Source organism: Crinia signifera, chromosome 4 (genome assembly GCF_055691185.1).
Source record: "Crinia signifera chromosome 4, ASM5569118v1, whole genome shotgun sequence".
NCBI lineage: Eukaryota > Metazoa > Chordata > Amphibia > Anura > Myobatrachidae > Crinia > Crinia signifera.
In genome coordinates, this window is record NC_139220.1 from 14,616,309 (window position 1) to 14,633,182 (window position 16,874).

At 46.5% G+C, this 16,874-nt stretch overlaps 1 protein-coding gene across 12 annotated transcripts in view; it reads left to right on the top strand.

The window, feature by feature from the left end:
* CHRM2 (cholinergic receptor muscarinic 2) overlaps nt 1-16,874 on the top strand; it is a 149,255-nt gene that overhangs the window by 101,596 nt on the left and 30,785 nt on the right. The window contains exon 1 of one of the 12 annotated variants that reach the window (XR_014473304.1): nt 10,329-10,570. The exons of 6 other annotated variants lie outside the window; for them this stretch is intronic. The gene's annotated coding sequence lies outside the window, so the exon portion shown is untranslated. Of the gene's footprint in view, nt 1-10,328; nt 10,571-16,874 lie in introns of those variants that run through there. 5 more of the 12 variants (XR_014473305.1, XR_014473303.1, XR_014473302.1 and 2 more) reach the window with 5 other exon arrangements.

Consider the following 16,874-nt stretch of genomic DNA (forward strand, 5'->3'; position numbering starts at 1 on the left):
CTGGGGATGGCGGAGGACTCGCCACCCGCCATCCCCCGCCCCGCGCCATCTGTATGTCGGAAGGGGACGCGCGTGCACGAGGTGCACGCGCGTCCCGTTCCGACGGTGCTTTTCCCCGGGTCCCCGCCGGCTTCCCCGGGTCCCCGCCGGTCCCCCGCAGCCCCCCGCAGCCCCCCGCAGCCCTGTCGGTCTCACTGAGGCTGGGGACGGGCAGGACTGCACCCGCCGCGCCGCCTCGCCGCCCGGCTATTGAGACGCTCGTGCGTGGGAGACGCACGAGCGTCTCATTCAGCCAGAGCGCCAGATTGCTGGCGGATCGCCAGGGACACGGTCCTGGCGCTCCGCCAGCAATAATAAGGCCTGCCCCATCTGTATATTATAAGTGTCCCCCGGCTGTGACATTACCCTGCCGGCTGGTTGTGCCTGGGGCTGGTTCTTAAAATACGGGGGACCCCTACTCATTTTGTCCCCCGTATTTTGGGAACCAGCCCCGGACCTGGAGCCTGGGGCTGGTTGTTAAAAATCGGGGAACCCCTATTTGTCGGGTTCCCTGATTTTTAATTACCGGCCCCGGCTCCTTCAGCCTGGTGCTGGTTATGGCTGTGGGGGGGACCCCACGCCGTTTTTTTTTTAAATTTATTTATTTTTCTATTTTTTTGCACTGCAGCCTGCACGGATCTGACTGATCCGTGCAGGCTAAAACGCAAATAGAACAGGAAAATGGTGTTCTATTTTCCTGTCGTATTTGCGTGGGTGTTTCACACCACTAAGCAGCCGTATTGTCAGTACGGCTGCTTAGTAAATCAGAAACCACCATTCTTTTGAATGGTGATTTCTGTCGTATCCTATCGATGGTGTAGGGCATTCGTATTTGTAACTACAAATACGAATGTTCCATCTTTAGGACTACGAATTGTTGTATTTTTGGGATTGTAAATCCCGAAAATACAAATTCGTAAAAAAAAGGTGTATTTCTCCCTACGAATACACCTTTTTTCTACGAATCCATTTTGGTAAATGTCCCCCGTAATTGCATATCAAACTCCTAGCTTATCGTGCTAGTTCACTACTACTCATAAAGATATAATTTTAAAAGAAATATGATATAATCCAGGATTTCTTATCAGGGCTCTATATATTGTACCAAATTAGGCACATTTTCCCTGTTACTATCCACCAGGTCTCCCCTTACTATCCAATTCTCCTATATCCCTTCACCCTGTACTTGTGTTATCACAACTTCAGTGTTAGTCACTTTCCTGTGAGCTAAATTAGGGATGGGGAACCTTTGGCCCTCCAGCTGTTGTTGAACTACACATCCCAGCATGCTTTGCAACAGTTTTAGCATGGCCAAATAGCAAAACTGTAGCAGGGCATGATGTCCTTCCAGATGTTGCTGGGCTACAGGGATGTTATACTGTAGGTAACAATTTAGTCCAAGGGACACGTTTAGCCCATTTGGAGACATGGTGCCCAGTCTAAATCCATGCTGATTCTAACTGTAAAAGTTTTTTTTACCTCTATGGCTGTGTACACACGGCAGCGATATGTGCTGATATCGCTGGGAATATGGTCGCTGGCGACCATATTGCCAGTGATGGGAGTGTGCCCCGGCTATAAGTCGCCGGGTGCGCGCTCCCGTTTTCAGCCCCCTGCGACCAGCTGATTACCTCTGCGGCACCTCCAGCAGAGGTTTCTTTTTATCAGCGAAACTAAACAAATACCACTTTTATTATTATGTGCCCCTAAGCCTGATATGTCTGTATGGCCCAGATGTTCTCTCAAATTCTCGCCTCTCCGGAAGCATGGCATCAATGCCGTATTCTGCAGCTTTAGGGTTGGATCCGTTTGCCTTATGAGCCACCTTGCCTTGACATTTTTACTAATTATAGGGGATATAGAGATGTGTAAAGGAATTTACCCACATTATAGGTTTATTATTTGTTTTTTTTGTTGTCGGGTTAAGAAATGCTGCTCTATTCTTCTGCATGGCCTTTTTTGTCATCTCTTCCAGGTTTTTAAGATTATACCAGTGGTTCCCAAACTTTTTGAGTCACGGCACCCTACAGTATAAGAATATTTGTCGCTGCACCCCAACGCCAAAAGTTTGTTACTGAGAATTTCAGAAAAAATATTAAATGAAATAAGTTGCGATTAAATTGTATCTTTAGGTCCAGTTATGTGGTGAGGAACATGATTCACTTCTGTTTACCCGCATATTTTATCATTTGAAGCCACGAACACTCATTTTTGCCTATTTCATTGACCATAAACAATTTGAATTGGTTCTGGACCACCAACCTGACGCACCCCTGCAAGTGCTCCGAGGCACCCCAGGGAGCCTAGGCACACAGTTTGGGAACCACTGGATTATACCCTCTTACTGAGGGTCTAGATGAATCAGGGTCTTCGTGTTGGTCGCTATTAATTCTAAGTACCCTTATTTAGATTTGACTATAGGGAGGGCATTTTTAGTTGCTCTAGGACCTTGGCGGCTAACCTTGACACTCCAGATGTCACATCCCAGCAAGCCATGCTTCAGTTTTGCTATTTTGGCCATGCTAAATCTGATGCAGAGCATGCTGGGATATGTAGTTCAACAACAGCAACTGAGCATTTATTGGTAGACTGTGCATATGCCCAGGTACTCTTATCGATGCCGGCTGCAATCAGTGCTATGGATTGTTGGCGGGAGGGGGGCCCCAAACCAGTATCTTGCCTGGGGACCCATAAGGTCTAAATCTGCCTCTCCTGGCTTCCATATCCCGTAGGAAAAGCTGAAAGTCGGCATCGATGGTGTAATTCGGCCTTCTCTCTTTAACTATCCACCATTGACATACTGTACGATCGCTCTCACCATCGATACTATGGCAGACGCGGTGTCTTTTTATAAACTCCGGCTAGACATGTCCTCTGTGGTTGATGAATCACCTGCCCTTGCCACGCCCACAACAGTCCCTTAACACGTCCAGGAGTGGACCTTTTCTTGCGTTGACTTTGGGGACCCTCTGGCTCACCGTCCAGGATTGCCCATCATTTTGTTTGCCGTTCCTAATGCCAGCGATCCCGTATACAACAGAGTACAGAGTCCTACATTGTATTCCCGTTATAGCTCATTTCCTGTAATTAATCTATGTTTGTTTTCAAATGCTCCAACCACAGCAGAACCCGCCCCCCCAAGACGCGAGCCCTGGAACGCGCCTGGGAGAACGTAATCCGAGCAGGTGTTTTCCGCAAATGTCCTTTGTACACACATTACCAATTACGGGGGCTTGAACAGATGCAAAATACAACAAAAAAGCTACAATTAGCCTGTGGGTGAAATGAAACCTCAGTAATTGAATTTTATCCGTTTCATTAAAAGTTTGTGCAGTGTTACAATAATATCCGGCTTGGAACAGGCAACAGCAACACAAGCTGCAACCGAAAGACAAAAACAAATTAACCTCTTCATTACGCTTACTAACCATGTCAGGGTTGGGTGTTTTTTAAATATGACCGCGGGCCTCCAGATTTAACAAATTCATACATCGCGGCTTTCTATTTTTCAGTATTCCTAGAAGAAATGGGGTAATTCAGGCCTGCTTGCTAGGCTGCGCACATTCCCTGCCTAGTGAATTCGGTTCCCAACGAATTTGGGGCGGGCGGTGATATCACCCTCCTTTAGAATGTCATGTTTTCTCTGGATTAACCCCAAGAATTACTTTTGGTAAATTCATGCAAGACCTGGTAAGAATTGGACCTGATTTTGAGACGGCATGCGCCGAATCAGGCATAGGCACACGAGAACAGAACGCAAGCAGGGGTGGATTTATCATGAGGAAATAGTTGTTTCTGGACGGTAACTGGGTCCACACGGAACTGTGATGTGTAGTAAGACTGTCAAGGGGGCATCTTTGGCACGTAAGACCACGTCAGAGGGGTGTGGGCAGAGATTGGGCATCTGTTTCAGTCAAATCTATTGGGGTGGGGTGGGATTTTTCCTCGTCAATGGATAGGCCGCCTTCTGACAGAAATTGGTTTAGTCTGCAAAATGGCCGCCTCTGCTTTGGTAAATATACAATTGGGTCATACGCCTCCCATCCCCCACCCCCATCCATCAGAGTGCCAGATACTGAATCAGAGTGTCTAGGACAGACATGACCAGACTATGCCCCCGCCCCCAGCTGTTGTGAAAGTCCCATCATGCATTGCCACTGTTTTGATATTAGGGAATGCTAAAACTATGGCAAAGCATGCTGGGAAGTGTAGTTCCACAACAGCTGGTGGGCCGCAGTTTGGACATGCCTGGTCTAAGAGAAACACAGATATTTGTCGTGAGTGATGTAACGTTGCTCTGACTGGCGACACACCCACCGTGACTCTTGGACTGTTATCTCTCCAGCCTGGGCAACAGGCCTGGACATTCCTCCGGGCCCCTTATCTTTGGGCAGTGGGTGTGAAGAGGCCTTTGGAATTCTTGGAGACAAGGTGTGAGGAATGAGGACTATTTTGGGACTGTGATGTGAGCCACTAACATTCCGAGCATTGTGGGTCTCTGCATCATCAACGGCCTTGTTCTGTCCTTCCATTGCGCTTCTATCCCAGAGGTATATGCCTCAAGGCTCCACGAGAGATAAAGTGGGAAGAGATAGAATACAAGCCAATCAGTCCCTAACTGTCATGTTACTGGTTATGTTTGAACGGTGACTGTTAGGGGCCCCTTGTTTGGTACTTTATCACTTCACCAAGCTTAATAAATCTACCCCTGAGAGAGAGAGAGATGAAGTGTCTGGTCTAGGGGAAATACCAATACGAAAAACTAGGTTTTTCATATTGGTAAATGTCCCCCAAAGTGTCTGGATTTTATCACCGGCCAGTCAGCTCCTACCTGTCATTTTTCAAGCCCAGCCTGTAACTTCACAGTTAGGAGCTGTTTGGCCGATGATGAAGTACCAGGCACATTATCATTTCACCGAGCTTAATAAATCTGCCCCTCACTACTTTATCTCTCTCAAGCATGGATGCATATGCCCCCAGTGTTCTGGTGAAATGAGTAAAATTAAATTACAGCCGGACGTTATTCTTTTTCCTTTTTTTTTTGCAATTTAAAAGGTATTTGACTAATTTCCGAGTGGACAATTTAATCCTTTAAGTAGCCTGGGCAGATTTCTCTGTAAATCCCGCAGTGGAATGAGATCGGTTTAAACGGAAGTAAATTCCAGCCGGTAGAGTTAGGAATTACACAAATTATATTGTATTGTTACTTTTACACAGAAGCGTTCCCTGTAATCAGGGCGGCCTGGAGACTTAAACGCAAAATCCAGCCAAGACCCCAACCGGCGCATCTGTGCTAATTCCCATGTGATAGACGAGGGTAAAATGCGCCGTGCAGTGACACTTATGCCGATTCTGATCCTGAGTATTGGGCAGGGTGGTGTTTGTAATTACTGCCATGTGGTGGGGTCTATGTACTGAGACTGGGAGAGAGATAAAGGGGACAGAGAGAAAATACCGTCAAATCAGCTCCTAACTGCCATGTTACAGACTGTGGAGTCTGTTTACTAAGACGTGGAGAGAGATAAAGTAGACAGCTACAGTACCAGCAGCCCTTTCTGTCATGTTACACACCGTTGGGTCTATGTACTAAGAATTGGAGAGATATAAAGTACCAACAAATTGGCTCCTAACTGGCATTGCAGACAGCTTTTACAAAATGACAGTTGTGAGCCAGATGGGTGGAACTTGACCTTTCTCCAATGCTTAGTACACAGGCTCCCAAACGAGATGTTAGTGGTCATATGCGGTGGGGTGGTAGTTGGTATAAGAATACACGGTCGCCGGATCAAAGCAATCTAGATTGACAATTCTGGCACCAACCAGGGTAGGGTATTTTGGGGTAACTAGGAGGTCCTAGTGGCATGTTGGGTATTTTCTGGCAATTATGGGTGTGAGGACATGTGTGGGGGGGATGCAGAGGTAATTTTGTTTTCCCATCACCTGATAGATATGATCACATAGTGGCATACCCTGCCTAAATCTGCTGTTCAGGGAAACCCTGTACATTTGATTTAATGGCTTGCATTCTTACAACATGATCCTTACTAATCTGATCATCTTGAAGGGAACAGTGCCTTATAGATCACATACCAGAGAGCCTGCAGGCCCACACCGGTATAATAGCAACACACAAAATGGCTGCCGCCTCTCTTCGGTGAGGTATGCTGACTAAACGACACAGACAGCGTAAATTTCAGTCAGATATGGGTAATATCAATAATCAAAAACACACAGTTGATAAACAGTGCTCCTGGAACTGTGACCTATGTATTTGGGATTGTTCTAGCAGCTCTTTTATACGTGCCAACATCATTAGAAGCTTCTGAATGCCGGTACACGCAGGCAGTAAGGAGCGACCGCCTATCAGCGGTGCGGGATTTGTTAATGGAAAGTCACCGGAGCTATTAGCATTCATTCCAGTCGGTGCATTAACACTTGCTGATTTTTAATGCAGACATGTGTTTCCATTTGCCCCCCAAATGTGTTTTCCTGAGACGGAGATTTACAGAGAGGTTATTTGTCCTTCACGCGAGAAGGGAGAAATAACGCTCCCAGATAAGAGAAAAAATAAGGGATTAAGCATGAATTGTTTAACAGCAGCAAATGGTCTGTAACTTCCTCAAAGCGGCAGCCATGGTGTCGCTCTTCAAACGCTCTTCGCGTTAACCCTTCGCGGCGGCACCCGGATCTGAAGTGCGTTCTCTACCGGCGCTCACGCGGATCCATTTACAGGGAGAGATGAGAATGAAATGATTATAGCAAATAAAGAGTATCAAGTGGCAGGGACATTGGGCGTGGGCTGAAGAGCTTACAATCAGGAGTACGTTAATATAACGGCCGGCCGTGGACAAGATCCTAGGCCTTGTTCCGTCTTCATATTTAGACTTAAATTTTGTCATTTGTTATTGTGGCGCCAGTTCTTAGGACACCAGTGATATTTACCAATACACATGGTGTTCTACATTGGCCAATGTAGGGTTAATGTGACGTGTGCGTGATAAAAAGTTTGTCCCCTAATCCCATCCATACTTCCAGGTGTCCCGTTTCAGATGGCAAAATCCTGATTCCGTAGGACAGCCCCGTAAATATCGCATTGCATCAGATGGATGCTCTATCTCCCCATCACCCTCTCTCTCCTGTAATCCTCTCCAAGACATCATCCTCTGCTTCTCCCAGTCACCCATTGCCTCCACCGTACCACTTTCTATTACCCACTGCCTTTCACTTCACCCTTTTCTGTCACCCAATATCTCCCACTCAATCTTGCCATCTCCCACTATCTCTCCCAATTACCTCTCATGTCATCCTCTCCCTGTCACCCACAACCCCCCCCCCCCCCCCCAATCCTTTAGGTCACTAATTTCTTCCCACTGCCTCACCCTCCTCTGTGTCACTTTCTCCACATCACCCTCTCATACAGTACCGGTCACCCTCTCTACCTCTCTAAGGCATCACCCTATCATACCGATATGTCATTCCCTTTGAGGCCATGCCCTTGTAGCCAGGCCGTGCCCACATGTCCGGTAGCACGCGTAAATAACACTCTCCCCCACATATACACACTTTCCCGTTGCCTCCCCGTTGTTTTGCTCTGGATTCGCTCCTGTTCAGACACATATCACTGCTTCTCTGTCTGCAATGTACGGTGGTAGCCATTTTGTGCTAGGCTATGTCAGCATGGAATCGGTACATCTGTCAGAATGAACTTAGGTCTACAGTCATTAGTCGACCCCACTAGGTCGACTGGCAGGAAGGTCGACCTGATTTAAGGTCGACATGGTCCAAGGTCAACATGACTTAAGGTCGAATTTGCATAAAGGTCGGCATGAGGAAGGTCGACTGTTCATAAGGTCGACATGGGTTTTTCACTGTTTTTCGATCCGAATGTCGACACAGTGGACATGGACACAGTTGGCAATGAGAATCGGACCCTTGCATCGCTCGCTTCGCTCACAATGCTTCGGGCACGGTGGCTCGCTTCGCTCGCCACAGCTTTAATAACCTCCTCCACGCCCTAGTGGATGGTAGGGCATGAAATACCGCCTGTCAGCACATGTCGGTTCAAAAAACAGTGAAAAACCCCATGTCGACCTTATGACCAGTCGACCTCCCTCATGTCGACCTTTATGCAAATTCGACCTTAAGTCATGTCGACCTTGGCTCATGTCGACCTTAAGTCAGGTCGACCTTCCTGCCAGTCGACCTAGTGGGGTCGACCTAATGACTGTAGACCTAAGTTCATTCTAATAGATGACTGCTTCCCGTCAGCATTGCTCCCGCTTGCTGTAACTGTGCACTTAGTGGGTCCGGCTAGTGACCTGATTACATTATACAAGGGTAAGGTGGGACATGGTGTATTACATTTAAAGTTACCTTGTATTCACACTGTCCCGTCTGATAACATAGTCTCAGCATAGCTGTTTAACACCTGACAGGGGCGCACTTGGTACCATTACGTTACTAGCACAATGCATGGTGAAGACGTCAAAACATGTGTTACTGAAGCCTGTGTAATGCTTGTTACCAGCCCATCAATATGATGCAACAAGACAATGGTAATAATACCGGCGGTGGCTGTGAGCTCCCAGATGGAGCACCGAATTGCTCTTTCTGGTGCCATCTAGTGGTTACCATCACGCACAACACTTGAATTCCCCCCCATAGAGTGGAGGAGCAGCGTTTGCCTTTAAATATATATGACATTACAGGTGTTGGCCACCACCTGTAGAACTCCAGCTGTTGTGGAACAACACATCCCAGCATGCAGGCAGCACCAGTTTTGGCATGCAAATCTGTGGCAGGGCATTAGCCATATCCCTGATCAGCGATCTTAAAATAGCTTCTACTTAATGTGCTGGCAGCCGGCAACGCAAGACCGCAGGATGGTCGATGGGCATAAATAAACATTACATGAGATCAAAGAGCAGACATGAATTGGAGGTAAAGGAATGATTTTCTGAAGGGATTCCACATTCATTGCTCTACGTGGACCCGTTGCTGACGCCCTTGTACGCCAGCCTTGCGCAGCTTGTGGAGAGCTGTAAAGTGCTTTACCATTGATTAGGCAGAGAGAGCCTGTTAGGGCCAGCACTGCGGTGAAATGCAGGCGGTGCGGCTGTAAGGGACGACCCCTTGGCAGGCTCTCCCTGCGCCAACCACAGATCATACTAAATTAAATTGATCTTAGAAAAATAGAGAAATCTAGAGCTGTCTGGCTGACTCCTGCAAGCACTGGGAAGCGGAGACATCACCGTCTCGTAAGCGTTCGTGCTTAGCGCAGCGGACATATTGCCCTTCACGGCGTCGTTAAAGCAATCGGGGCCCTAAAGGCGAATATGGGCTACTGTAAAATTCATTATGTATCAATAACCGTCCAGGATAATTGAATCTAAACACGGAGCCTTATTGCTCCTCATCGGTAGTGTATTTGTATACCTGTTGCTGACTAGGATAAAGGCAATTACTTTGTACCCACGATTCATATTTACGCAACTTATCAATTCAGCATGGACTGGCGCAACACATAAGGGCTCATCTGGAGTCTGAAGAGTCTCATGGATGAAAACCGAGAGTCGCTGTGTACATGGTCAGGGGAGTTTTGTGGGTGTGGATGGACAACCATTGATCGTTTTATCGATCGATGGTCATCCATTTTCTTTGACTGACTGGCCCATGGACCAATCAGAATGGGGACAGATAAAGTACCAACCAATCAGCTCCCATATGCATACCTCCCAACTGTGCCTGGAAAAGGGGCGTGGCCTACAAAAGTGGGAGTGGCCTCACAGGATGACGCGTCCTAAGGCTGCGCCGCCGCTGTGCGCACAGCATCCCCCCAACCGTGGCACAATGGTGGCCCTGGGCAGGACACGGGTACGTCCCCAAATACCGTGACGTTGACACGAGAAACGGGACAGTGTGTCGGTACTGTATGCATATGTATTGGACTGCAAATCAATTGTGGCGCCTTGTAAATAACATAAAAATAATAATAGCTGCCATGTTACAGACTGTGCTTCAAAAATGCCAGTTAGGGGCTGGTTGGCTTCTACTTTGTCTCTCCACTTTTTCTATCCCCAAGGCTTAGCACATAGTGGTCATAGTCACCTGGATAGCCTTTGAACCTGGACCACTGCTATAGGAACTGTTCGCTAACACAGCTGCAGTAACCCATAGCTACAAATCAAGCGCTTGCTCCCATTAGCTTAACTTGTACTCAACCAATCAGAAGCCAAATGAATTGAGCATGTTGGCACCTATGCTTTGTAAATGACCTCCTCTGCCCCCTAGTGGCCAAACGTTAATACTAAACCAGTGTTTCCCTTTTTTACCTAATGTTGCAATAATCGTCAATAATTGACGAAATTGACCTTTTGCTGCCTCTTCAGAGTTTATGTAAGTTCAGCGACTTTGTTCGGTGCAAAAACCATCAACATCTGCACAAAAAACCATAATCGCTCGCTCGCCGAGGAGCAGCGAGTGCGGCAGATTTGCCGAGACGTCTTTTCAGCCTGAGGAGCTAAGTACAAGGGTAATGATTATGTGTCAGGTTATTTTATAATCATTTGATAGCCGATAGTGCGAGCCGGGTAATTGCATGGCAGTATTTTAAAGCAGAATATTCTATAAAAGATGTCATAAAATAGCACTTTAAGGTATTAGTGGTAAAATAATAATACAAAATGATATAGAAATTTGTGCCAAAGGGAAGTAAAATCCAGGAATTATTGTTCACAACGATGTGTTATTGCTGTGTTTTTTATTCGTTTAGGTTATGCAACGGCGTCTTTTTTGCCTTTTATTAATATCCACCATATGCACTAGTGTGACTGTGGGAGTGCGATGATTTAGACATCTTGCGGTTGTGGGGTGCATGTCATTCACTAGAACAAGATGTCATAATAAACCCAGAATAATAACTGTACTTAATAATTCTTACACAAAAGCACAGTAATCTCTCCTGAACCGGTATTTATTCTCTCCTGCGTTCTGTCTGCTCGAGAAAGCTTTTTCAGTTTCCCGTTTTACACCAGTTTTTTTCATTTGTACAAATTTACACAAGTTTTTTCAGTTGTCCCATTTTGCATGAGCTTTTTCAATTGTTCCATTTCACACGCTTTTTCAATTGGCATGACTTGCAAAAGCTTTTTCAGTTGCCCCGTTTCTCACAACCTTTTTCAGTTGTCCTGTTTTGCATAAATTTTTTCAGTTGCCAAGTTTTACACCTAGCTTTTTCAGTTGTTCCATTTTACACAAGCTTTTTTCAGTTGCCCTGCTTCACACATTGTATTGGTAAAAAGACCTAATAAATTCCCCCATCACTAGTACATTGTCATGGTACCTTAGGGACTAAGAGGGCTTGTTTGGGTGCAACTGCTGCAATAATGTACGAGACCATACTCCGCTAATTACTCAAACTTCTAGGATGCTTCCAAAACTTACATATTTCTATACATGTTTTTTGTTTTGTTTTATTACGCATTTTCCACATTGTGTGTCAGAGGGATCTGATCAGATCCCTCCCAGCATCCACTGAGTAAGACCTGGGCTACACACAGACTGCACACACTGGAAAAATCATTTGATGGTCATGAGCTGTTGCGAATGGATTTGCAGCTAATCGCTGATCTGCGATATTTTCGCAAGCTTATCACAGGCTTCCATGGGGGCGGGATTGCGCTTTGGCTGGAAAGCGATTACCTGATTCCAGGGCTCTACAAGATAGCAGCACAGCGATCAGGCCTGAATAACCCCCAAGGTTCCAGATGACTTTGTCAAGTTTTCCACTGAAAAAAGGAGGACAATCCTTCAAAATATTACCTCAGTTTATTTCATTTTAAGGGCCAGATGCACTAAGCTTCAAAAGTGATAAAATGGAGAGTGATAAACAGCCAGCCAATCAGATCCTGCCTGACATTTTTCAAATACAGTCTGTGACATGGCAGGTAGGAGCTGATTGGCTGGCTGTTTGTCGCTCTCCATTTTATCGCTTTTGAAGCTTAGTACATCTGGCCCTAAGGGAGATGCTAATAAAATGGCAAACGTAGGCTGGGTGTAAAATTGTTAGTGGATAGTGCTTTAGAATGATGGACTATGCATTACAATAAAAGGACTACATGCTTACAGATAAATAATACCAGAGAAATACACATTTACATGCTGCTGCGTGAGGCCGCATTCTGTTGACTATCAGACCACCACACAAAATGGCTGCCTACACTGTGCAGCACGTCATTCCTCAGTGATGTCACTTTTCTTATTGTAAATACATATTGCCGCCATTCTGTACAAGCCTCCACTGCCACCTGTAGTTTTAGCCTTTTTTTACGCCAGAAATGAGTATTTGGGCTGCGCCTGGGGGCTCATTACGGTGTTGGCACGGGCATTATGAAAATACATTTCGCATTTCTTTGTAGCTAGATGACTAAATCAAGCTGTTTCAGGCCTCGGCAGTCTCCTTCATGCCTCATGAATCATTGACTTGATTTAATAATTGCTCATTTTTTTTCACTCTTCTATCAATAACCCCTATGATTCCATGTCAGGAGAGCCGCTCGTATTTTTCTAAACACTTGTCGACTCTCATTGATTTTCACATTAATTTTCATTTTTAATATAAAAAAAAACCTTGTTAGAGCGGGTTTTTGGAATCAGCGCCCTCTTATGACGTTGTTCACATATTTGTGAGGAAACAGAAAGTCAGGAGATTCTAACAATCCATTTTGTGACTCAGGTTCGGACGAGGCATCTGCCGCAATTACTGCTTGCTACGACCATTTTATATTGCACTGCCACTTTAGGAAATGTTGGGCGTTGTAGTAGAGGCAGCCATTTTAGTGTCCCGGTTGAACCTGCGGCCTACACACAACTGAGGCAGCCATTTTGTGAGCTGAAGCTCATTAGTATGGCCACGGCCCTCAAGATGTCTGCCGGGTCAAATGAGACCGGACACCCAACTAGCTGTAACCAAAAAATCATGCATATTATTCTTCTGCGCCCACCGGTATATGAGGTACATTAGGGCGCGGAAGAGGAACCATGGTAAAGGGAGGATAAATAAGGAGCTTCTAACTATGTACCCCTCTCTTTCTCATTGAGGTAGGAGGTATCTAATTTGACAAATGCAGCCAGCACAAACCAACCAATCAGCTTTGCAGTATCACTTATTAAGTACATTCTATAAAATAAGTAGAAGCTGATTGGTTACTATGGGCGAGTTTTCCACTTTTCCGCTATTTAGCAGACTTGATACCAGAGGCGCTTTTTGAGAGGAGGGGAACTGTGTGCAGGTCTGATTGGGCCCCCTCCTCTCTGGCAGTGCAGTAGTCTACAGCGCAAGCGCAGACCTCCACAAACATGGCACCCTTCCCGGGGAAAATCTATTACAGATGTCGGAATGACTGGAAAATGGCTGCAGCGGCCATTTCCCCAGTGATTTCTGCTGATGTGCAGCCGGCGCAGGACCGACAGAGTAGAATTACATGGGTGTGGGGTAAATTTACTGAGATGGGAGTTCCCCACTGGCAGGGAAGTCCAGGAACAGAGCATTTTGTACCTAATGGAATGGGTCATGTTGGAGGGTATGCATCATTATTAGAGTGTGATTACCATTTAAAGACAGCCAGTAATTATTTGTGGCTGTCACTTATCAGGAAGGGATGAGGTAACTCTGCACCCCCCCCCCAGGTCCTCGCTTATTTAATGTGTAATACAGCTGTTTAATAGTCTGCAACACCATACAGCATATCATGCCGGAGCTGGGAATCCTGAGAAATGACTTTAATTCAGCGTATTGGGGCCACCAGGGATTACTTGTGCACTGAAACTGGAGAAAGTAAATGTCGTTGTTGTTACCAACCAGCTGTAAGCACCTGGCTATAACGCTTACTGAGAAATCATCCAGCATTCATATATATTTTTGATCACATATTGGGGGACTTTTTTACACTGCTGCCGTTTCCGCAGTTACATTTTGATTTGTTTTGTTTTCATTGTGCATAGGAAATAGACAGCAAATTCGCACAACAACGATTAGGTCTGAATAGCCCCCATGGAGTGTCCCACCCAAATCGGGCCATATGGGAGGAACAGTATGGTGGCCTGTGTAAACAGTGGCAGCACCAGGGTCAGTGACACCCTGGCATGGAAGGAGATTGGCCTCATGGGAAGTCCCCTCGCTGATTTTATCCAGAGATTCCTCATGCACTGACGACTCCTCCACAGTGATAGGAGCCAAGCACTGCAGGATGATGTCGCTCTGCAGCACCCAGCTCCCGTCTCTGCGGAGGAGCTGGCAGGCTTTCCTGAGAAATTTACGGGCATGTCACTGTAAACAAAGGTTGTGCCAATGGTGCCTCCAGCGGTGAACCATTGGTTCACCACCTTCCCATCTGTCGCTGATCCTCCCATCACCACCCCTGTTGCCGCCCTCCCCATCACCGCTCAGGGAGGATCAGGACTGCACGGGGAGGATCAGGGCTGCTTAGGGATGCTTGGCCGCGCTCAGCCGTTCATGTCTTCGGGTATGTACTAAGCATCGCATCCACAGAGTGATATATCCCTGCCTCTTATTGCACACATGCTCATCACATATGTACTTACAAAGGCCATTAGTTTCGCAAAGGACAGATCTCTATTTAGTTTAGAGAGTCCTTCAGCCGCATGTGGTGCTGGGACAGATCTGATTGGATCCCTATCAGGGGGGGAATTGCCCCTTAGGCTCCTATGAGATAAGGTCACCCAGAGATGTTCACTCCAAGCTCCAGAATGCATGGCATTAGGATCCTAGATTTTGGAAAGGCAGTTTTGCCTGAAAGTAATGGGATAATTGGATTCAGAAGTGGGAAGCAGCTGGAAGACGCACATTGGGCGGTATTCAATGAGGCTGATTCGCCAGGTTTTTATGGCGATTTTGTGCTGTAAGGCGAATTTCTGACTAAAACGATGAATCACCCTATTCAATGACCAGATGGCGAATACATTTCAAGGTTTTTTTCGCCATGATTTACCGAGTAGCAATCGCTATCTTTTTATGGTGAAGTGGAAGGTGAACTTTTAAAATAAAGTGTTTTGTTTTTTACATTTGGTGTAAAAAAATCAGGAATTTTATTCTGAGGAGGAGCATGCTATTTTTATTCATGTGCTGTAAGCACATCTCTTATATATTTGGCTACATCTGTCACTCAAAGTGTGTCTGGAGCTGTAACGCTGGGTTGTGGACTTCCATCTTAATTTATGATTGTCATCACCTGTTTTAAACAGGGTAATTGATAAGAAAGGTGTTTAAGCACAGGTGATGGTAATCCATAAATTAAGAAGAAAGTCCAGAAACAGAGCAATGTGTCCTGGAGAGGGTCATGTTGGGAGGTATGCACCTCCCTCCCTCGCGCAATTCACGACCCCTCCCACGCTTTGCGGACCCCCGCCCTCTCCCTCGATTTGCTGACACCTGCGGCCCCCTCCCTTGATTCACGGCACCCCCCGCGCCCCTCCCGCAATTCACGGCACCCCTAAGCCCCTCTTTAGTCCCCCGTATACTCACACACCCCTATCACTACCCAGCTTCCTGCTCTCCTGAACCATAACTTCCACCACTGGGGAGTCGCTGACGCTGTTTTGCCCACATACCCTATCATACCTCATAGCCCAGCCTCCTGCTCTCATGCACCCGAACTCCCACCCAGTAGGAGGAGACACTGACTAAGGGCCACCATCCTGTACTGCCACGCTGGACCCTCACCCACTGTCAGAAGCTGCACAGTATCTCCCACCCTCCTCTTTAGTCCCCCTTATGCCCACACACCCCTATCACTACCCAGCCTCCTGTTTTCCTGTGTCGTGACCTCCGCCAGTGGGGAGCCGCTGACTCAGAAACACCCTACTATACTATTGCACACACCTAAACAACATGCACACACAGCCCCCCCCCCCAACCCACAAAAGTCACTGTACCCTCCACACTATCAATGTACATCTTACTCTGTAACCGCTTTTTAATTAAACAAAACAATACACCCCCCTTCCACATCATATGCTCTCTATGTAACACATTTCACCTATAACTCAAGTTGCAATACAGGGCATCTTTCATACAATTCTAACCATCTTTCTCATATGCAAATGTTCACAAATTAAGGGGGCGCAGACCCTCACGACGGTGTGAAGAGCGCCCGTAGGGCGCGATGAATCACCTAGTCTCTTATATATTTGGCTACATCTGTCACTCAAAGTGTGTCTGGAGCTGTAACGCTGGGTGTAGCCTCTGACTCACATGACTGACTCACATGACAGAGAACCAGCCCAGTGAGCCCACAGACAGTGCCAGACACCCTCTGCCTCTCCATGGGCCTTATTGTAGTTCACTCTTAGAGGCAAATTCCTTCTTAGATGGACAAAACCATGTGCACTGCAGGGGGGGCAGATGTAACATGTGCAGATAGAATTAGATTTGGTGAGTTATTTTGTTTCTGTGCAGGGAAAATACTGAGTGCTTTATTTTTACACTGCAATATAGATCTCACTTTGAAGAAAAACCCCACCCAAATCTAATTCTCTCTGCACATGGTACATCTGCCCCACCTGCAGTGCACATGGTTTTGTCCAGCTAAGAAGGATTTTGCCTCTAAGAGTGAACTAGAATATGGCCCCATGTTACACAGCAACACCCCTAAGCCCCTTCTTTAGTCCCCCGTATACTCACACACCCCTATCACTACCCAGCTTCCTGCTCTCCTGAACCGTAACTTCCACCACTGGGGAGTCGCTGACGCTGTTTTGCCCACATACCCCTATCATGCCTCATAGCCCAGCCTCCTGCTCTCATGCACCCGAACTCC